The following is a 24,485-nucleotide window of genomic DNA, read 5'->3' on the forward strand; positions in this document are numbered from 1 at the left end:
CCTGGGTTTGATCCCTAGTACCATAAATAAATAAATGCAGAATGAATATTGAATTCTATTCCAATTTAAGCAAAATGGAGATAAAAGTTAGAGATAAGTGGAGAGGGAGAATGTGGCTGTGGATAGGAAAACAGAGGATCAGAGAAGTGAAAGGGGCCAAAAAATGGAGAAAAGAGTGTGAAGACACAGGAAAAGAGTGTGCAGGTGAGTGTGGGTTGGGTTGGTGGTGTGGGTTTTGTACCCCAGCGGCTGCTGCTGCACAGTTAAGATGGCTCAAACCACCTCCCAGCACTGAGCATGGCTCTTGTTATGTCCTCCCCAGCTGCATCTGCTCTGGGACTTCTTGAGGAACAAGCTTTCATATGAAGGGTTCCTGACCAGAGTTGCAGCTCCATAGGCAGCTTTGAAATGGAGGAGATCTGGAATCAGAAACAATACCAGCTTTGAACCCTCCTTCTAGTGTTTAACTTCTCTGAGCTTCTGTGTTCTCATCCATAAAATGAGCATATTAAAAATGTATTATTCATAGGATTGTTAAGTGAGACCAGTGCATATATGTAATAATGCATGATGTGTGTTGAATGCCAGCTGCTTGTCGGGCATTGAGCTTAATGGCACCCTTCGAGCAAAGAGAGTTCCTTCACACAAGGCAGAAGACAACTGCTCAAAGCAGCTGTCTACAGAGACTTTATCAAATGTCAGAAGGGTGGAGAGGAAGTGCATATTATTATTGGCCTCATTTTAGAAGTGTGGAGAGTAAGACTCAGGGTCATGAAGTCCTCCTTTTTAAAAAAAAATTATTTATTTATTTTTTGGTGTCCAGGATTGAACACATGGTACTTAAACACTGAGCTGCATCCTCAGTCCTTTTTATTTAATTTTGAATTTTTTTTTTTTAATTTTGGGAAATAGGAATTGAACTCAGGGGCACTTTACCACTGAGTCACATCTACAGCCCTATTTTCTATTTTATTTAGAGTTGTTTAGCGCCGTGCTTTTGCTGAAGCTAGCTTTGAATTCATGATCCTCCTGCTTCAGCCTCCCGAGTGCTGGAATTACAGGCATGTGCCACTGTGCAGGCTCATGAAGTCCCTTCTGCAGGTGGCCCTACAGGTACTGATGAAGCCAGGCCAGGCCCTCCTGGCTGCAAAGCCCACACACTAGGCTGCTGTTAGCACTGTGCCTGCTACTAAACCTATAAAATGTGGCCAATCAGGCCTACCTCAGAGGGTTCTTGAAAGAGCAAAGTGAGGCCACTTCTATAATGTGCAACTACCTACCAGTCCCTTTAAAGTGTTTGTCAATGAATGAGCTGATATCAACGAACAACTCAAATACTTGCCATGTTTCTCAGCTGCTTCCCTTTGTTGGTGGTTAGGGGTACTGAGGATTGAATTCAGGGGTACATTATCACTGAGCTCCACCTCCATCTCCCGACTCTATTTGGGATCTCACTAAATTGCTTAGGGCCTTGTTAAATTGTGAATGCTGGCCTGAAACTTATGATCCTCCTGCCTCAGCCTCCAGTGTCAGTGGGATTGGGATTACAAACTTGCATTACCCCATTGGGTTTCAGCTGGTTTTCTCTGATCTTTCATTCTTTAGAGGTTCTTTGGATGGGAAATTCACGTGAAAAATCTTAATCCTGCACTATATCAATGTCAGATTTAACAAACATTGTCAATGAGTTGGTCTTTGTGTTCTGACTGTTTATATTATAGCAATATTGAACCTATTACTTTTTGGCCTCTGGTCAAACAACAGGGCTGCAGATTATAAATACCAGGCTCAGGGCAAGCCCTTCCTTTTCCTTCCTGTTCCAACCTAGCATTGGACTTCTCCAGTTTTGCAAGGACAACATAATGCCAGGACTTCCCCAGAACACAGAACAGGAGCCTCTGCATTCTCCCACCTTTGATCAAATCTCTCTGCAAACCGGTTCCACAGCTTGCTTTGAGTAGTTGCTTTCTGCCTTGTGTGATGGAACTCCCTTTCCAAAGTTGAAAATAGTAGTCCTCCGGATTGATCCCTCCTGCAGTGCAGGTTTCTGGAGGCGGATGGGGTGATGGTCACACTACACTGACAATGTATTTTATGCCATCAGCATTAAAAATTGTTAAAATGATAGGTTTTATGTGTATTTTATTGTGATTAAAATTAATGAATGAATCTTAGAATCAGCAATATAACGATGATTTTGTCTCATTTCTGTCTTAGCTGGTTAAGGGGACACTATATTTTTTCAATTTTAATAAGATGCAGAAAAGGGAGCTAGGAAAGGGGCTCACCAAGGCAATGGACAAAGTTCAGGCCTTCAAGCCACTAATTAAGGGCCTTTAGTTGCCACAGTGGTGGAAAGGTGGTTCCAGCAGAGTCCCTGACTGTCTTTCCCTGGGGTGAGATAACGAGATGACCCAAGAGCTTGGGAGACCAACTTATGATGCCTAGTTGAGGAGCCTTAGGATTGAAGAGCATTTGGAATTGCAGTAGCACCTGGGAGAGTTTGGGCCCCTAGTACTCTTCAAAAAAAAAAAAAAAACCAAGGAGCTTGACACTGTATTGGAGTCCACATCTTGGCTTCTTCTAGCTCTAACATCCTAATCAGAACCCGACAAAACAAAACAAAGCCTTCAACACATAAACTTCTGCTTTTAGACAAGACCATATTAAGCCCATTTATCAGTTCCAAGGGACATGTGATGTCTTGGGAGAAAGACTCAGAGAGCAGAAAACTCTGAGGTTTATAATTCACCTCTGGCTGTTGACACTCACACTGTGCTGGAAATTATTACCATTCCTCTCTTTCTTTCCCCTCCTTTTATTTTGCAATGATTTAAAATATCAGCAAGTCCCTATAGCCTAATTCCTTTGTTTGTGTGGTACTCGGGATGGAACCCAGGGGCACTCTACCACTGAGCTATATCCCTGGACCTTTATATTTTTTATTTTGAGACAGGGTCTCCATAACGGTTGGCCTGGTTGGCCTGGAACTTGCAATCCTTTTGCCTCAACCTCCAGAGTTGCTGGGATTGCAGGCATGTGCCACCATGTCCAGCTCCTGTGGTCTTAATTTTTGTATCAGGGAATACTAAAATCTCTTTTCAGCTACTTATTTCCAAGATAAACTAACCCCATTAAAAATGGGAGGGGGGAGTTTCAGCATGTCAGTTACAACCAGATACGATTTCCATTCCTATGTGTTCAGGACTGATGCAAAGGTGTTCAAAGCTTTTCATGCCCTTCATTATCTCTTTCCCAGAGGTGAAATTTAACTTAATGTTACAGCTACAGTTCTGCAAGTTATGTCCCACATACTGATTTCTCTTCACACACTTACCTGGCCATGGCTAACAGGTGTCCTCTTTACTGACTGCCAAACATTTGCACAGGCAACATGGTGGGGTGGCTATCGTGCTCCAAGAGGATGGGGGTTCTAGTCTGACCCTATCCTTCATAGTAATGTGACCTTGTGCCTCCTTCATCTGTAAAATGGAAGTACCTGGGTTTTTGTTGTTTGTTTGTTTGTTTTGTGGTGCTGGGGGTTGAACTCAGGGCTTTGTGCATACGAAGCAAGCACTCTACAAACTGAGCTATATCCCCAGCCCCTTCATCTGTAAAATGGGGATAAAAATACCACTTTGAGGTTGCAGAAGAGAGCAGATGAGATAAAGTTTATGACTCGTATCTCCTACCTATTAATGAAGCTGGATTTTTTTTTTTTTAATGTTTGCCAGTTGTTTACTTATCCTGTTCTTCAGAATTCTATGGTAGAAACTTTTGCATAGTTATCTGTTGGGGGTTTTCTTATTGGATGTTATGATCTCTTTAGATATTAAGATGATTGATTCTATTCCATATTGCTAATAAATAGACCCCCTAATCTGATGCATGTCTTTTGAATTTTGATTTAATTAGCTTATTTTTTGCCCAGATGTTTTACATTTTTATCTGTTCCCCCATCCATTGAGTCATCCATAATTCATTTCATTGCCTATGTAAGGCTAGAATAACCTACTTATTATATCCTTTCAAAGCTGTGCATAAATGGAAGGGAAGTCCACCTTATGCTTACAGCTTGTTGATAGGAGTTTTCTAAGTGTTTATTTGTAGAGATAGGTTGGATCTGTGCTATGTAGCTTTGAAGGGTGCTGGGGTTGAACCCAGGGTATCATGCATGATAAGCACCCACTATACCACTAAGCTACACCTCAAGCCCTGAACTCCACAGCTTTAAGAAATATCTTAGACATCCTTCTTAGGTCTTTGCCTTAGTCAAATGCCATTTTCTTTCTCTTTTCCTTGCAACCCAGAGTGGAAAATTGATTCTGTTTCTAAACTCTCAATGAGTTAATTGCTAATCCCTTATTCAAACAACTAATCCTGTTATCTTGATCACTATTAAGAATGAATCTGCTGGATGTGGTGGAGCACACCTGTAATCCCAGTTGCTTGGGAGGCTGACGCAGGAGGATCACAAGTTTGAGGCCAGCCTCAGCAACTTAGCAAACCCTGTCTTGAAAAAAAATAAAATGCTGGAATGTGGGAATGTAGCTCAGTGGTAGAGGATCTCTAGGTTCAATCCCCAGTACCAGAGAGAGAGAGAGAGAGAGAGAGAGAGGAAGAGAATGAATCTGATTATATAAGTCACAGTTCTTTAGATAAAAATAGACAATAGTTTATATTTCATAATCTATCGCTCGAAAGAGGAGGGGAAGGAGGGAGAAATATTTTAAGAAATTGGCTTACGTGATTGTGGGGGCTGGTTAGTTAAAAATGTATACGGCAGGATGAAAGCTCAGGCAAGGTTTCCATGTTAATACTGCAGGAAAATTCCTCCATTTCCAGGAAACCTGTTTTTTGCTCTTAAAGTCTTCAACTGGTTCCGTGAAGCGATACTGAGGGTAATCTTTACTTGAAGTCAACTGATCATAATTATTCACAACACCAATCAAATGCCTTCACAGCAACATCTAACTGGTGTTTGACCAAACAAGTGGGATCAGAGTCCAGCCACGTGGACATGAAATTAGCCTTTACACTGATTCCCCCACTGGACTGACATTCTTTCCTCATCACACATTTAAGAGGCCACCTTAGTTTTCTTTTCCTTTAAAGACCTCTCTCATCCTGTGCTCGCATGACCCTGAGAGCTTGTCTGTGTGTAGGAATTCTACTGGGTTCTAGTAAATATGTTGTGATATGTTGATAGCATATGTTGGTGAGCAGTCACTGCCAGAATGTTTCTGTATCTGGTTCGCTGGCTGTACAGATGCATTGCTCCAAAAGTTGGAATGCAGAAAATTTCCTTCTGAGAATGAGGAACACATTATGTATGGCTTTAATGATATGGTTATTGGAGTTTCAGATGTGATAGGAGGAACTGTTAAATGTGTGGTTAAGCAGCCATTGCCTGGGGGGGGGGGGGGGTTCGAAGGCCTGGGCTAAAACCGGCCCCTTGTTGGCCTTGGGAGAACTGTGCAGGGCCTGGGAAAGGGAGTCCTGCATGTGAGTTGGCCACCATGCTGCTCAATCAGAGGATGATGATGAAACCAGGAATGAGAAACTGAATGGCAACTGCCCAGGTACTGGGAGTGGGAGAGGTGGAGTCGTGCCATGTTAGCAAGGAGGAGGGGACTACTTGGGTGCCACTACCAGACTGGCAATGGAGTGCTGCTCCTTCATAAGGGCTGCAATTGAGTTAAACCAAGGACTCCTTCACTGATACGGGTAGCCGGTAAAGGGACAGCACCGCTTCATGTATTTCTCTGGTCAGAAGTAAAGTCAAATCTTCTTCCTTCTCAGCATATTTTTTTTTTTTTTAAATGTTTTATTTATTTTTTTATTTTTATTTTTTATATTTATTTATTTTTTTAGTTATCGGCAGACACAACATCATTGTTGGTATGTGGTGCTGAGGATCGAACCCGGGCTGCACGCATGCCAGACGAGCGCGCTACCACTTGAGCCACATCCCCAGCCCCTTCTCAGCATATTTAACAAGAGAGATCAGTCCTCAGGCTCCTCATCTTGAGAATGAGGGGAGTCACAATCACTTTTCCTAAGCAGTGAGGAATCTGAGGTCTAGAGATTCTGGGTCTCCCCTTATACAATGCCTCATTGATATCTGCTAAGATAAATGTATGCACATGTGTTCGGGGTTAAGTTATGGCTCCCGTTCGTATGTTGAAATCCTAACTCCCAGTACCTATTTGGAAATATCTGGAAATTGCAGATATAATTAAGATGAGGTCATACTTGAGTAGAGTGGGCGTCTGATCCGATATATAGTATCCTTATAAAAGGGGGGACCATAGTCACTGACCACATGGAGGACACAATGTGAAGCTGAAGGCAGAGGGGGATGATGCTTCCACAAGCCGGAGAACACCAGGGATTGCTAGCTGCCACTAGAAGCGGAGGGAGGGGACCGAAGTCGATTTACCTCATAGCTCTCAGAAGGAACCAACTCCACCTACACCTTGATTTCAGACCCATAATCCCCAGGACTGGGAGACAGTAAATTTCTGTAGTTAAACCACCCAGTTTATGGTACATATGATCCATAACCATGTTTTAGTCAACAGACCACTGATGTACAATGGGGGTTCTATAAGATTATATAGTGACGTCATAGAAACTAAAGTTTGTGTGGGTATACTCTATGGAGTTCAAAAAGTGGCAAAATTTCCTAAAAATGCATTTCTCACAACTCGTCCTTGTCAAGTGCCACTGTTTCAAAAATGACTGTTTTGTTATAGCAACACTAAGGAACTAATACAACATGAAAGCACAGAGGACTCCTTTTTTGTGTGTGTGTGAAGAAAAAGATTTTGGACATTGATTCAACTTCTCATTTTAAAGTAAGAACTAGGGGAGGGGAAAGGGAAAGACAATAGAATTAATCGATCATAACTTTCCTACCTTTTAACTGAAAACACAACCAGGGTAACTCTGCATCGTATATAACTGCAAGAGTGGAATACCAAATACTTTATGTATGTATGATTTGCCAAAATACAGTCTACTGTCATGTATAACTGACGTAAAAACTATTCTTTGCTTAACAAATACATAAATAAAAGTTCTTATACACTTACCTTATAAAGAAATCAGTAGGTTTCACTGCCTTCCTTCCTTCCTTCCTTCCTTCCTCCCTCCCTCCCTTCCTTTTCTTTTCTTTCTTTCTTGGTGCTGGTTTGAACCCAGGGTCATTACACTGAGGTATATTTCTGGTCCTTTTTATTTTTTATTTTGAGACACAATCTCACTAAGTTACAGAGGCTGGCCTTAAATTTTATGATCCTCCTTCCCCAGCCTCCTGAGTTGCTTGGGTTACAGACATGCACCACCACACCCTGTTACCCATAGATATCTCAATGAGATAATTTAAAGACATACATTATTTTCCATTGATCTGTTCACCTAATTATTAGATTACCCACAGAAAAATATTGACAGTTTCTAATTTAAAATCACAATCTAGGATTACTCAAGAGTTTTGGAGAACTTCTCTGTAAAATAAGTGGTAATACACCATTTAAATTTCTCCCAAGCTACCCTCGGAGTAGACTATGTTTGTTTAGTTTTTATTTTCCCAAGCATTTTTCTATAAGAGTTGTTTTTAAAGTTATATTGCAATTACATTTGAATGAACTGCAGAGTTTCTTTTTAATTAAGTTTTTAAGAAATGTGCTGGAATTTAACATATTGAAGAATAATTGTGCTTTCATATGTTCAGCATCACCAGCAACAGTAGTCCACAAAGACCTTTTCTCCCAGATCTCTAGATATGAAGCATTTTTAAAATTTTGCCACTCAACAGAATAATATAAAAGATAACTGACTTTTCCCAAGAGTCTCTTGGTGAAATCTAATCATGCAGAGGTTGAAGTATAAAAGCAAAGATTGAAATCCTGTTTTGGAACTTGTTTTGCTTTTGAAACAGAAAATGGTCAATCCATAGTCAATCATAAGCATAAAAATGCTTAAATGGAAGGTAATTTGAACCATTCAAAGTGACTTTGGAAATTTTAGTCTATTCTGTTATCCTCTAAAATCCAAGTAAACTAAACACTGCTTTGCACAGTGTTTAGGCATCAGAAACAGGGCATCACTTTTATTTGAATATTATCATCTTGAAGTAAAATAAAATCACTGACAATTTTACAGAAAGAGAGTAAGGAAAACTACTTGTGGGGCAATTTCAAACCTAATGCATGCCTTTTAGAATTATTACGTAATGACATAAATTACAGGCTGCTTTTAGGGAATTTTCCATAAAAACAATTTCTAGCACAAATATTTTCTTCATATAATATTTGCATTTCAAGCTCAAGATAATCTTAGTTGTTACCACCAAAGATGATCACTAACATTAAAATATTTAGATGATAAGAAAAACTCTTCACCAAATTTATTTTTGTTACATGCCCGAAAGGAATGGCCACAGTTAAACATGTTTGGAATTTCAGAAGCAACTAAAGGTCTGGATCACATGCTTTGGAGAAGGAAGAAAAGAATAAGGGAAGATTCCAAGAATTTACAGTTTGAGAAGAGTAATTATCAGGTAAGGAAGATGGAGAGAAAATGCTATCAGGAAGGATCCCTTAATCCACCTGAGAAAACAAATGATCTGTGAGCTCAGGGCAGAAGAGCTGAGAGCTTCTTCATAGGCAGCAAAGTGGGGGTTGGCAGTGGGGGGATGTTTTCCAGGAATCTGGAAAAGATTACAGGGCAAGGGGCCACAGAGCAGAAAACGGGTATGTACTGAGAGAACATTAATAGTTTATGACTATGCTGGATGCAGCGTATGCATGTTGTCTCATTAAATCTCCTTTTTGTTTCCCTGTAGCTTCTAAAAATTGGGTGGCTCTTTCTTCATTTTACAGATGAAAAATTGAGACTCAAATATGATGAGTGACTTCCCCAAGGTCAAATAGTCAATGAACAGCCAAATGGCAGCTTAATGAGGCTGGACTGACTCCAAAGCCCATACTCTGGTACACAGGCCGCATCTCCCTCCAGCTGGAGCAGAAGATGAGTAGGGATAAGAAGCAGCACCAAACACTAGGCTATTTTCACAGAGAATGGAGTTAACTAACATTTTCTGAGAGGAGGAGTGATTGGATCTGGATTCTGCTCTAAGAAGCTCTCTTGTGTAGTACAGTGGGCCGATTTCTAGCCACGACATTAGAGGCCCAGAGGCTGTGGCTGGTCTTCACTATCTGTACCCATCAGACATGACTACCAGGATTCCTTTCTAAGGCTGTTGTTTAGTGTGTTCAGGTTGCTATAAAAGTACCAAGTGGCTTGTATACAACAGACATTTATTTCTTCAAGTTCAGGAGGCTAGAAGTAGAAAATCAATGTACCAGTAGATTCAGTATCTAGAGAAAGCTTGCTTCCTCATAGATGGCCTCCTTTCTCTACCTTCATGTGGCAGAAGGGAATAGAGATCTGTCCTGAGCCTTTTTTGTTTGTTTGTTTTGAGACAAGGTCTCATTCTGTTGCCCAGGCTGGCCTCAAACTCCTGGGCCCAAGCGATATCCTGTCTCAGGCTTTTACATGCTAAGACCATAGGAGTGTATCACCACACTGGGCTTCTTGGATCTTTTTTTTTTTTTTTTTTTTCTTTAATAAGAACTCTCCTAGGGCTGAGATTGTGGCTCAGTGGTAGAGCGCTCGCCTAGCATGTGCAAGTCCCTGGGTTCCATCCTCAGAACCACATAAACATAAATAAATGGAGGTATTATATCCAACCACAACTAAAAAATAAATATTTTAAAAAAAGAACCCTCCTATTGGGCTGGGATTGTGGCTCAGTGGTAGAGTGCTCACCTAGCACAGGTGAGGCACTGGGTTAGATCCTCAGCACCACATAAAATAAATAAATTAAATAAATAAATAAAAACAACTAAAATAAATAAATAAATAAATAACCCTCCTATTCACAAGAACTCCATCTTCTGACCTAATCACCTCCCAAAGGCTCTACCTCCTAATGCTATCACTTTGGGTGTAGGATTTTAACTTATGAATTCCAGGGGGACACAAACACTGAGACAACAGATGTGTTTTCCAAACAAACAACAACAAAACCACTTAGCTGCATAGGCTGTCATGCCTATAGGCATTCTACAATACATATATATAAATATCTTTTTCCAGGAGTTTTAGAAATGAAATAACTGAAAATGCTGAATACATTTTTGCATTAAGCAAAATCTAACAAGTTTATTTGTGAAGGAATTGCATGGAGCATTGGCAGGACTGGTATCTTATCATTTAGATTCATAGAAGTTATTTATTCAGGAGATTTCTAAAATTCAGTCTGGTGGCTAGGAAATGACTTTGTTGTTCAGATGACTATAACATGGTGTAATAAATATGAGGCCACAGGGCATAAACTGCTGAAGATGTTTTATTTTTAGAAGTTACCAAAGAGGCTTAGCCAAGTATCCATGTTGATTTTGCAGAGCTATTTCAGTGGAAACTTCTGTTACAATAGTCTCAATTCTATACCACTTACTGTAACTATAGGATGACCAGATGCAGTTATTTCTGATTATGTGCAGGCAGTTTAGGAACATAAGCCTTGTTTTTTTTTTTTTTTTTTTTTTTTCCCTATACTGGAGATTGAACCAAGAGGTGCTCTGGTTCATGAGCTCCAATCCCAGCCCTTTTTATTTTTGTTTTGAGAAGAGGTCAAAACTTGAAATCCTCTTGCCTCTGCCTCCGGAGGCACTGGGATTATAGGTGTATGCCACCTCGTTTTTAATCCTTTTTTTTTTTTTTTTTTTAGTACTGAGGATGGAACTCAGGGGCACTGATCCACTGAGCCACATTTCCAGCCCTATTCTGTATTTTATTTAGAGGCAGGGTCTCACTGAGTTGCTGAGCTGACTTTGAACTCGTGATTGTCCTGTCTCAGCCTCCAGAGCGGCTAGGATTACAGGCATGCAACACCATGCCTGGCAGGTTTTTAATCTTTATAGAATGCTTTTTACTTAATTGTTAATATTGCCTATATAAAACATTCACTTGATTTCTGAGTCTAATATGAGAAAAGATATATCCAGAGTTCAAGTTTCCATCCCTGTCATTTTCTTGGGGTTTCTTGCCTCCCTTTACAGGGAATCATTTTTACTAATTTGGGTTTATTGTCCATTGTTTCTTTTTGAAAGATAGGAGTAAATGCACCTTTAATTTTTGTTCCTTAATAATATATCTTGGTACAAAATATGGTGTAATATTCTTTTTTTTTTTGGTACTGGGCACTGAACTCAGGGGCACTCCACCACTGAGCCACATCCCCAGCTGTGTTTTGTATTTTATTTGTATTAGAGACAGGGTCTCACTGAGTTGCTTAGCACCTAACCATTGCTGAGGTTGGCTTTGAACTCACGATCCTCTTGTCTCAGCCTCTCAAGCAGCTGGGTTTACAGGCATGTGCCATCGCGCCCCACTAATATTTAATTTTAATAGCTGCAAAGTACTGCACGGTTTGGATGTCCCATAGTTTATTCAAGCAATGCTTGTTGATGAACAGTTGGGTTGTTTGCAGTGTTTTGTTTCGTTTTTTTGGTCACCCCTCCCCCTTTGCCTGGGGATTAAACATAGAGGTGCTTTACCACTGAGCTACATTCCCAGCCCTTTTTGTATTTTGTTTTGAGACAGGGTCTCTCTAAATTGCCTGGCCTTGAACTTTTGACCCTCCTGCCTCCTCCTTCTGAGGTTGTAGGCATGGGACCAGTCTTTTGTTATTATAAATAGCATGGCAAGGCTGTCATCTCATATTGTTTTCTAGTATAACTTTGAGATTGATTCCTACTAAAGGGATTGCTGGACCAAACGGCAAATGTATATGTGTTTTTGCTTTTTGCTTGGTCTTGCCAAATCCCTTTTCCAAACAAGCTGTGCCGCTCTGTATTTCCACTAGCCATGTGTGCTGGTGCCTGTTTGTACATAGCCTTGCCAACAGTGTATATTGACAATCTTTGGAGTTTTTGACATTCTGTTAAATGAGAAAGATCTCTAAATTAGAGTTTTATTTTTTCATCAGAGTTACTTTGATCATGTTTTCTTTTCTTTTTGATACAAGGGATTGGACCCAGGAGCACATTACTACTGAGCTACATCACTGGTCCTGAGACAGGATCTCATTCAGTTTTGAGGTTGGCCTCAAACTTGCAATCCTCCTGTCCCAGCCTCCCAAGCTGTTGAGATTATCTTTCCATGTGTGTAAGGACCATTTTCATTCTGCCATGTCTTTTAAGGAGAAAGCTGGGTGCATTGTGCTGAAAACAGTGGCAAAGTATGCTCAGATGCAGAGCCTGCAGCCCAACCTAGCTTTCCAGGAAGTGGTAGTATGAGGTTACTCCTACGTTACTTCTGGAAGTAACTTCACTTCAGTACACTTCTCTTGCCACCCCTGAAGTAGCTCATCCAGTGGGAGGCCCAGTGCTTCCCAGGAACACCCACGGCTCTCCCCTTGTGTCTCTTGTGAGTCTCTAGCTTCAGAAGCGCAGGAACAACCTGTGAGTGCACCATCACAGCAGTGCCAGCAGGACCCTATACCTGCTCTCCTCTGGGGCCAGGTCAGCATCACAGAATGCTGCTCTACAGCACATGGAAACTGCTTCTGCTCTGATTTGGCTTGGCTGTATTTTGACTCCACCTTCTTGTATTGACTTGGCTCCATCTCTCTCCAGAAATGTCTCAAAGAAATTTCACCATTGTTCCACGCTTCACCTCTCTTTTTTTCCTTTCCCTTCTCCTCTCATAATAATACAGCTAACTTTTTTACAGCACTGACATGTCAGGCACCATTGTAAGGAATTTATGCATTTTCACAATTAATCCTCCCACAACCCAATAAGGCAGTTATGAGTACTTCCAATTTATTTATTCATTTATTTTCTTTGTAGTGCTGGGGAAAACCGAGAAATCTGAATGTCACTCAAGTTATGTAAGTGCTCTTCCACTACACCTACACCCCAGCCCTATTACCACCTTTGAATCAAGAGAAGATGGAGACAGGCAATTAAGTAACTCTGCAAGGTTTTAGAGTCAGTAAGTGGCACAACCTGAGCAACAAGTCCTGCAGTTTGGCTTTGGACTCATGCTCTCAACTCCTTGATAGTACTGCTTCTCAGACAAATGTACACTGAACTGCTCCAATGGCCCAACACTGGGCTGGCAACAGATCCTACCAGACCCAGTGATAGGAACTCTCCACATGCAGGTACTTAGAAAAGCCCTGAGTAACCATAATTAATGTTCTCAATAATGAGAATCACATGTGAATCACAAAACCCTGATGTGCTTCATGAACTCTTTAAAAGTAAATCCAGGTCTGGGGCTGTAACTCAGGGGCAGAGCGCTTGCATAGCATGTGCGAGGCGCTGGATTCAATCCTTAGCACCATATACAAATAAAATAAAGGCATTCTGTCCATCTACAACTACAAAAAAAAAAAAATTTAAAAAAAAGTAAATCCATAAGAGAGCTGGAGCTAGAGTGCATGCTTAGCATGTATAAAGACCCTGGTTCAATCCCCAGCACCAAAATAAATGAACAAAAGAGAAGGAAGATACATGATAGCACAACAATATGAATGCACTTAATGTCATTCAACTAACTGCAAGCTGAAAAGTGGTTGCAAAGATAAATTTTATATTGTGTATTTTATCATAATTTATATAAAAAAGAAGACATACACTCATAGAAAGCAGTTCTGGCATGTGTGTATTTTAGTGTGTCATAAAGGGCCCTTCCTCATGAGTCTAAGTCACTTTAGGAAGAAATGTTCTTCTTTGATTTGCTTGACTTGACCCTCATTGCTAATCCTGGGAAGCTTGTCTAACTACAGAGTATGGGTGCCATTTGGATAATGAACACAGGGGTCAGTCACTGTGTGTATAATTCTGGTTTATAAACAGCATTAACGCTTACAAAATAGTACCACAAGTGTTTGATTGTCCGGTTACATATGGGAGCCATGTTCTCCCCAATCTGAGCTTTTGGAATGGCCCCGGGTTCTCTTTCCAGAGCCTGGGGTTCCACTTCCATTCTTAGCACTGGGTCATTATGGGGTGTTTTTGTTTTTGTTTCCAATTTTATTGAAGTATAATTGACAGATACATTATGTAAATTAAAAGTATACAACATGATGATTGGATATACACATCAAGTTTGATATAACAATCAAGTTTGTTAACACATCCATGCCTCTTATTGCTACCTTTCTTTTTTCTTTTACTCTCAAAGAGTTGGGATATCTACTCTCTCTCTCTCTCTCTCTCTCTCTCTCTCTCTCTCTCTCTTTTAATATTTATTTTTTGTAGTTGGACACATTATCTTTATTTTGTTTATTTATCTTTATGTGGTGCTCAGGATCAACCCAGGGCCTTGCACATGCTAGACAAGCGCTCTACTGCTGAGACACAACCCAGCCCAGATACCCACTTTCTTGAGTCTTCACTAGTAGGTTTCTTCTCCTTTTCCTCTTTTAGTGAATAAGCATTTTAATTAACATGGAATAATTGCACGTATTTATGAGGTACAGTGTAATAATTCCATACATGTGTACAATGTGTAATGATCAATCAGGGTCATCTGCATTTTCATCTACTTAATATAGCTGTTTCTTCTAAAGACTTAATCTTATCCCTGAGTCTGTTCATTCTGAATAACACAACTTCAGTCTTGTGGGAAGTTACTCAACGCCTCACTGGTACTTCTCCTATTCTACTTCCTCCTCAGGTATTTGAACACCTACCCTGGCCCTCAGAAACCAATACCAAACAGGACTTTCTCATCTCCAGGCCTTTCTTCTCCTTAGGGACCAAGATGGTTTTTATTTACCTGCAGGAAATTTTGTGAGAATGGTTCTCAGGGTTGCTTTCTGTGATATCTACAACTAAATGTTTGAATAAACCAAACATGGAGGTACCTTAAGTTGTTCTGAGGTACCTTAAGTTGTAATGAGTCTGAGAAAGAGAGGCTCACGAGCTCTTCTAAATAGCTCTCTTTCCTATGCTGTATTTGAAATACTAGTTGGGTATAAAGTTAGCTATGATAACGTGATCACCTTTTCCATTATAATTTATTTAAATAAATAGACTGCACTGGAGAGTTTGGTGAAGAAGGGGTTAAGATTGCATTCCTATGGCGTTTCAGTGTAGTCCTAAAACTACACCTGCGGGGAGCTGTAATTCTTACCTAACATTGCAGCTCTCCTTACAAACTGCAGGTTTCCCCTTGCCTCTCCCAGTCTCCTCACTGAGCAACTTTTCTGACAGCCCTGCCCCCTAAATAGCCTGGAAGATAATCCTATTCTGTCTCCTCTTTGTTTTTTTTTTGTAGTGTGTAGTGTGTTGTTTTGTTTGTTTGTTTGTTTTTGGCACCCAGGAGCACTTATTTACTTAATTACTGAGCCACATCCCCAGTACCCCCTTTTAAAAATAATTTATTTATTTGAGAAAGGATCTCGCTTAATTGCTCAAGGCTTTGCTAAATTAGTGAGGGTGGCTTTGAACTTGTAATTTTCCTGCCTAGGACTCCTGAGCCACTGGGATTACAGGCATTCGACACCTGTGATTTGAGTTACTACAGGGTACCTGTTTTTATCTTTCTTTATGCCTGGGGCATTTTTCTTTTACTGATTGATTTTTTCTTTTGGGGTACCAGGGATTGAACTTAGGGTCACTCAACCACTGAGCCATGCCCCCAGCATTTTTTATTTTTTATTTTGAAACAGGGTCTTGCTAAATTGCTTAGGGTCTTACTAAATGGCAAGGCTAGCTTTAAACTCGAAATCCTCCTGCCTCAGCCTCCTGAGCTACAGATTACAGACATGCGCCACTGCACCTGGCACATTTTTCTTTTACCAGTGAATGAAAAAGAAAAGGGGAAAAAAAAAAGTAAAACAAATCTGACGGTCATATCATCAGTGAGAACTGCAGGTGAAATACTTAAAGGGGGAGGTTAAACCATAAGTTTATGGAGAACTTGTGGTAAAACATTAGGAACATGATGGGCAAGAGTGCAGAAAAACAAGCCCCGTGCTGTGGCACGTGCTTGTATCCCAGCAGCTCCAGAGGCTGAGGCAGGAGGATTGTGGGTTCAAAGACAGCCTCAGCAAAAGTGAGGTGCTAAGCAACTCAGTGAGACCCTGCCTCTAAATAAAATACAAAACAGGGCTGGGGATGTGTCTTAGTGGGCGAGTGCCCCTCAGTTCAATCCCCAATACACCCCTCCCCCACAAAAAAAGAGTGCAGGAAACATGGGCACCTGAGAGTAGAAAGCCAGGCCAGGTGGGAGCTGTTCCTTCTGCCTGTCCAGAGGTTGGCCAGGTTCTGACAGGAAGGAAGGAACTGGAATGAGTTCTGTGCCCCTGAACTCTTGGAAGTAGTTTCTCTACCTGTCTTAGACTAGGTTTACAATGACACTGCTTTTTTAAATCTTAATTTGCAAAGCTACTCTGCCGACAGCAGCCACATCCATAGCCCTGCTGACAGTAGACACACACACACACACACACACACACACACACGCTCAATATGTGAGCTAATGGATATGTTAATTAGCTTCATTTAACCATTCCACATTGTGTGCATATATCAAAATATCATGTTTTAGAGCATAAATATGTACAATTTTTATTTGTTAATGAAAAAAATTCAACTGAGAGGGAATTCCAGTCCCACTATGGCAGAATATAAAGTTGAACAGACGGACTCTCACACAGATACCAACTATAAATAAATGATGGGCAAAATGCAAAAGATAGGGCTGGGGATAGAGCTCAGTTGGTAGAATGCTTGACTTGCATGCACAAGGCCCTGGGTTTGATCCCCAGAACCACACACACACACACACACCAAAAAAAAAAAAAAAAAAAGCAAAAGGTAACTACTCACTGTCTCAGGAGAGTGAACAAAATCAGGCAGTTTTTGGAGGGGAATTGAAATTTGAGAAAAGGAACTGACAAAAAATGAGATTCTTTGTTTTTTTTTTTTTTTTTTTCCTGTTTCTGGGGATTGAACCCAAGGGTGCTCTACCAATGAGCTATATTCCAATCCCTTTTTATTTTGGGACAAGATCCCACTAAATTTTCTAAGCTGGCCTCAAACTTGCAATCCTCCTGCCTCAGTCTCCTGAGTAGAGAAGCTTGGATTGCAGGTGTGTGCCACCATGCCTGGCTGAGTGTGTGTGTGTGTGTGTGTGTGTGTGTTGTTCTGGGAAAAGATGGTAGTCATTGTGTATCAATATAGATATAGTGTGACCTTAACTCCAGTAAGAAACCTGTCATTCATTTTGGCTTAATGAGCCAGGGGACATATTCCAGGGCAATGAGGGCTTTCTAAAATGAGGAGAAATCTAAGAGCAGGGAGAGCCAGAGGAGAGGAACTTCAAATTTCTGTGCATGAATTTTGCCCAAGTTTAAGGCTGACTCCTAAACCATATACAAATGGAACAGAAAACAAAACAAACAAACAAAACCCTACTTATGTCTAAGGCTAAGGCTAAAAGAATAAAACTGAAATTTGAACTGTGATCAAATCAGGATTTGCATTTTGATTCTACTCAGAGTAGCTGCCAGCTAACCAGAAAAAGTACTACAGTTACAGGAGAACATATGAATCTGAAGTCTTCATGAAATAGAATTATAACTTCCAGGACACAATTCAAAATCCCTCAATATATGAAGAACCATACAATGTGATCCATTCTCATGGGAAACATACTCAACAGAGAACAACTCTGAGGTGACCCAGATGTTGAAATGTTCAGATGAGGACTTTAAAACAGTCATTATAACTATGTTCACTTAAATAAAGGTAACTATACTTTTTAATTTTTTATATTTTTGGTACTGGGAATTGAACCAGGGGTGTTTTATCACTGAGTAAAATCTCCAGCTCTTTTTATTTTCTATTTTGAGACAGTGTCTTGCTAAGCTGCTGAGACTGGCCTCAAACTTAATGATTCTCCTGCCTCAGGCAAAGGTAGGCATGAATCACCATGCCCAGTACACCCAGGTTTTTGTAGTATATAAATTCTACCCCACTTGCAACTTGCCCAAAGTGTATTAATTGTTCTCTTTCTTTCCCTATGTTTCTTGGGTTGTTTCTTAAGTTGATTTTAATAAACTATGTGATTTAAGCATTTTAATTTTGCTTATGAGCCTTTCTGTTTTATGACTTCTGGTATTACTTGCATGGTAGTGTACTTATAAGTCTATCATTGCTTTAAGATAATTTCCAATAAGGCAATACATTTCAAGAAAAACAGAAACACTTTGCATTGATTAAAAAAAATCAATTCATCAAGAAGACATAAGAATCATAAATGTATATGTGCCTAGTAACACATCCTCAAAACAAACGAAACAAAAAGTGGCATGTAAGATTAGATAATTTCACGATTATATTTGAAGAATATTTTATTTTGTTTTTTGTGGTCCGGGGGATTGAACCCAGGGCCTCTCACATGTTAGGCAAGTACTATGCCATTGAGTTACATCCCCAGCCCAATATTTGAAGAATAGTTTAAACATGCTCAGCAACCAATCAGCAAATACATAGATAGTCAGAAATATTATTATTAATCTCCTTGACCTAATTTAGATGTATATAACACTATATCTAAAAATTAGACAATACCCATTCCTTTCAGGTACACATAGTCCATCCACCAAGGTAGACACATATTGGGCCATACAATAGTCTCAATGATTTTTGGAAATTATTCAAATAACACAAAATACGTTCTGTGGTCACATGGAATTAAATCAGATATCAGTAAGAAGGATATGTCTAGAAAAGTTGCAAATGTTTGAGAATTAAACAACATGTTTCTAAATAGTAGGTCAAAGAAGAAATCAAAAATGAAGTTAAATTATGGGCTCGGGTGTAGTTCAATGTAGAGTATGTGCTTAGCAGGATCAAGGCCATGGATTCAATCTTCAGCACCAAAAATAAATAAATAAATCAAACTTACGAAATTGAATACAACATATAAAAATTACAGGATTCACTAGGTGCAGTGGTGCACACCTATAATACTAGTGACTCGGGAGGCTGAGGCAGGAGGATCACAAGTTCAAAGTCAGCTTCAGCAATTAATATTTTAAATTTATTTTTTATTAGTTCTAATCAGTTATACATGACAGCAGAAAGCTTTTCAATTCATTGTACACAAATGGAGCACAAATTTCTCTGGTTGTATATGATGAAGAGTCCTAGGGTAATGATGTTCATCTCTTTCCAACTTCTTTCCTACCTCCATACCCCACCTCCCTCCCCATGGCCCAATCAAAGTTCCTCAATTCTCCCCGCACACACCCCATTATGGATCAGCATCCACTTATCAGAGAGGACATTCGGCCTTTGGTTTTTTTGGGTTGGCTTACTTCCCTTAGCATGATATTCTCCAACTCAATCCATTTACCTGCAAATACCATAATTTTATTCTCTTTTAATGCTGAGTAATATTCCATTGTGTATATACAACACAGTTTCTTTATCCATTCATCTATTGAAGGGGTCTATGTTGCTTCCACAGTTTAGCTATTGTGAATTGTGCAGCTATAAACACTGAAGTGACTGTTCACTATAGTATGTTGTTTTTAAGTCCTTTGGGTATAGACCAAGGACTGGGATAGTGGGTCAAATGGTGGTTCCATTCCAAGTTTTCTAATCTCTATACTGCTTTCCAGGTTGGTTGCACCAATTTTTAGTCCCACCAGCAATGTATGAGTGTACCTTTTCCCCCACATCCTGGCCGACACTTATTGTTTGTAGTCTTGATAGCTGCCATTCTGACTCAGCCTCAGCAATTTAGTTGGGCCCTAAGTAGCTTAGCGAGACTCTGTCTCAAAAACATAAATAAATAAATAAAAAGGTCTGAGGAGATGGCTCACTGGTTAAGCACCCCTGTATTCAATAGCCAATACCATTAGAAAAAAAAAATTCAAGATGTATTTAAATAATGCCTGCATGAAAAGTTATAGCCTTAAATGATTATATTAAATAAATATGAAAAAAGGACTAATGACCTAAGGCTCCACCTTAGGTTTCCAATGAAACCTAAAGTAAGTAGAATGAAGTAGTAATGAAAGTGAAATAGAAAACAATAGGGATCAACGATAAAAGAAGGAAGGAAAAAGCATACATCACTTGGAGAATGAACAATAGGTTACTGAATGATCAATGGGTTATAGAAGACATCAAGGAGGAAATTAAAAAATTCTTAGAGATAAATGAAAACACAGACACAACATATCGGAATCTATGGGACACATTGAAAGCAGTTCTAAGAGGAAAATTCATTGCTTGGAGTTCATTCCTTAAAAAAAGAAAAAAACAACAAATAAATGATCTCATACTTTATCTCAAAATCCTTGAAAAAGAAGAGCAAAACAACAGCAAAAGAAGTAGAAGGCAAGAAATAATTAAAATCAGAGCTGAAATTAATGAAATCGAAACAAAAGAAACAATTGAAAAAATTGACAAAACTAAAAGTTGGTTCTTTGAAAAAAATAAACAAAATCGACAGACCCTTAGCCATGCTAGCGAAGAGAAGAAGAGAGAGAACTCAAATTACTAGCATACGGGATGAAAAAGGCAATATCACAACAGACACTTCAGAAATACAGAAGATAATCAAAAACTATTTTGAATCCTTATACTCCAATAAATTAGAAGATAGTGAAGGCATCGATAATTTCTTAAGTCATATGATCTGCCCAGATTGAGTCAGGAGGATATAGACAACCTAAACAGACCAATATCAATTGAGGAAATAGAAGAAACCATAAAAAGACTACCAACTAAGAAAAGCCCAGGACCGGATGGGTATACAGCAGAATTTTACAAAACCTTTAAAGAAGAACTAATACCAATACTTTTCAAGCTACTTCAGGAAATAGAAAAAGAGGGAGAACTTCCAAATTCATTCTATGAGGCCAACATCACCCTGATACCTAAACCAGACAAAGACACTTCAAAGAAAGAAAACTACAGACCAATATCTCTAATGAACCTAGATGCAAAAATCCTCAATAAAATTCTGGCCACTCGGATACAAAAACATATCAAAAAAATTGTGCACCATGATCAAGTAGGATTCATCCCTGGGATGCAAGGCTGGTTCAATATACGGAAATCAATAAATGTTATTCACCACATCAATAGACTTAAAAATAAGAACCATATGATCATCTCGATAGATGCGGAGAAAGCATTCGACAAAGTACAGCATCCCTTTATGTTCAAAACTCTAGAAAAACTAGGGATAACAGGAACATACCTCAATATTGTAAAAGCAATCTATGCTAAGCCTCAGGCTAGCATCATTCTGAATGGAGAAAAACTGAAGGCATTCCCTCTAAAATCTGGAACAAGACAGGGATGCCCTCTCTCTCCACTTCTGTTCAAGATAGTTCTCGAAACACTGGCCAGAGCAATTAGACAGACGAAAGAAATTAAAGGCATAAAAATAGGAAAAGAAGAACTTAAATTATCACTATTTGCAGATGATATGATTCTATACCTAGCAGACCCAAAAGGCTCTACAAAGAAACTATTAGAGCTAATAAATGAATTCAGCAAAGTGGCAGGATATAAAATCAACACGCATAAATCAAAGGCATTCCTGTATATCAGCGACAAATCCTCTGAAATGGAAATGAGGACAACCACTCCATTCACAATATCTTCAAAAAAAATAAAATACTTGGGAATCAACCTAACAAAAGAGGTGAAAGACTTATACAATGAAAACTACAGAACCCTAAAGAGAGAAATAGAAGAAGATCTTAGAAGATGGAAAAATATACCCTGTTCATGGATAGGCAGAACTAACATCATCAAAATGGCGATATTACCAAAAGTTCTCTATAGGTTTAATGCAATGCCAATCAAAATCCCAATGGCATTTCTTGTAGAAATAGAGAAAGCAATCATGAAATTCATATGGAAAAACAAAAGACCCAGAATAGCAAAAACAATGCTAAGCAGGAAGTGTGAATCAGGCGGTATAGCGATACCAGACTTCAAACTATACTACAGAGCAATAGTAACAAAAACAGCATGGTACTGGTACCAAAACAGGTGGGTGGACCAATGGTACAGTATAGAGGACACAGAAACCAATCCACAAAACTACAACTATCTTATATTTGATAAAGGGGCTAAAAGCATGCAATGGAGGAAGGATAGCATCTTCAACAAATGGTGCTGGGAAAACTGGAAATCCATATGCAACAAAATGAAACTGAATCCCTTTCTCTCGCCATGCACAAAAGTGAATTCAAAATGGATCAAGGAGCTTGATATCAAATCAGAGACACGGCGTCTGATAGAAGAAAAAGTTGGCTACGATCTACATTCGGTGGGGTCGGGCTCCAAGTTCCTCAATAGGACACCCATAGCACAAAAGTTAATAACTAGAATCAACAAATGGGACTTACTCAAACTAAAAAGTTTTTTCTCAGCAAAAGAAACAATAAGAGAGGTAAATAGGGAGCCTACACCCTGGGAACAAATCTTTACTCCTCACACTTCAGATAGAGCCCTAATATCCAGAGTATACAAAGAACTCAAAAAATTAGACAATAAGAGAACAAACAACCCAATCAACAAATGGGCCAAGGACCTGAACAGACACTTCTCAGAGGAGGACATACAGTCAATCAACAAGTACATGAAAAAATGCTCACCATCTCTAGCTGTCAGAGAAATGCAAATCAAAACCACCCTAAGATACCATCTTGCTAAGAGCCAAGTATATGATGCATGGCATTTTTGGTTGAAAGGTGACGCCAGCTAGCCATTGAGATGATATGATTATGTTAAGATTTGCATTCATATGGATATTGGACTCCTGCTGTTCACCTAGGCCAGCTACGGGACTCCTGGAGAGTTCCCATTGGTTGGGGAAGTACAGTAGGAGGGAGTTCCGGGGGAGGAGCTCTCTCGGCGGTCCGAGAGGAGGCCGCGTGGGTGGAAAAAATCTTCCCGGGCGGTACCGGACATTGGCGGCAGTTTCAAAAAATAAACTTTGTTCCTGCTTGAGTGGCTCGTGATTTTGTGCCCAGCCAGACTGCGGCAACTGGTGGCCCGCACGGGGAACGCCTGAAGTTTGGAGGTGAGTAAAATTGCTCGCCCCTGAGGGAAGGCAACAAAATGGGTGACCATTTCAAAAAACAATGTGTTCTCGTTTTGATTTATCTTGTTTTTGTTTCAAGCTGCCTATCCCTAGAATTTTCTCAGGCAAACTGGGAAAATTGGTTGGCTCAAGGTTTGAAGTTGTTCGGCCCTGAGAAAGAGAAAATTGATACAACTATTCTTTGTTCGGTTTTTGTTTCATTCTGTTTCGGTTTTGTTTTATGCTATCTTATTGGGTTGCGTTACCTGTATAGTAGATTAGAAACTAGTAAAAAACAAACCGAAAGACTGTTAAGTAAATTGTTAGAAGTCCAGACTATGGTAGAAAACATGTTAGGTCAAGCAAAAGAGAAGGTCTCTCAAGCTAGTCAGACAGAGGAAGATTTGAAGAAAGAAAGCTTAGAGGAAAAACAACCATCAGGCGGGGAATTACAACAGGAGGCTGCTACTAACCCCGTTCTATCACCAGAGGGCGTAATTCAACCAACAGCTCCATCTACAGCTGAGCGGCCCTCAACTCCCGTAGTTGATGGACGGAATCCTGAGGCAGGACCCCAAAGATTAGCATGCCCTGTACTTGAGCAGGCAGGAGGGCAACGAATTCACCGTGCTTTAGATTTCAAAACAGTGAAGCAATTAAAGGAGGCTGTAACAACCTACGGGCCGCAAGCACCCTTCACTGTGAGCATGGTCGAATCCATTACCAACTTAGACATGACGCCAGCAGATTGGGCTAACATGTGTCGATCTGTGCTAAATGGAGGACAATATTTGTTATGGAAGGTTGCCAATGAGGAATTTTGCATGGAGACAGCTAGGCGAAATGCAACAGCCGGTTACCCTCAAAGAAATCTAGAGATGTTATTAGGAAAAGGACCTTATGAGGGTCAACGGCAACAAATTGAATATGATCCTGGCGTATACGCACAAATTGCTGCAGACGCAGTTAGGGCATGGAAAACTTTACAGGGGCATGGAGATTTACAAGGACAATTATCTAAGGTAATACAAGGAGCTAATGAACCTTACGCTGAATTTGTAGATAGGCTTATTCAGACAGCATCTAGAGTATTTGGAGATACAGAACAGGCAATGCCATTTATAAAACAACTGGCTTATGACCAAGCAAATCGTTGCTGCAGAGAGGTCATCAGACCATGGAAACATGAAGATTTAAACACATATATTAAATTATGTAGAGACATTAATGAACAAGGGCAAGTCTTAGCAGCAGTACAACAGGCTTTAGATGCCAGGCCAAAAACATGCTATAATTGTGATCAAACAGGACATTTTAAAAGGAGTTGCCCC

The sequence above is a fragment of the Marmota flaviventris genome, chromosome 2 (assembly GCF_047511675.1).
Source record: "Marmota flaviventris isolate mMarFla1 chromosome 2, mMarFla1.hap1, whole genome shotgun sequence".
Classification (NCBI taxonomy): Eukaryota; Metazoa; Chordata; class Mammalia; order Rodentia; family Sciuridae; genus Marmota; species Marmota flaviventris.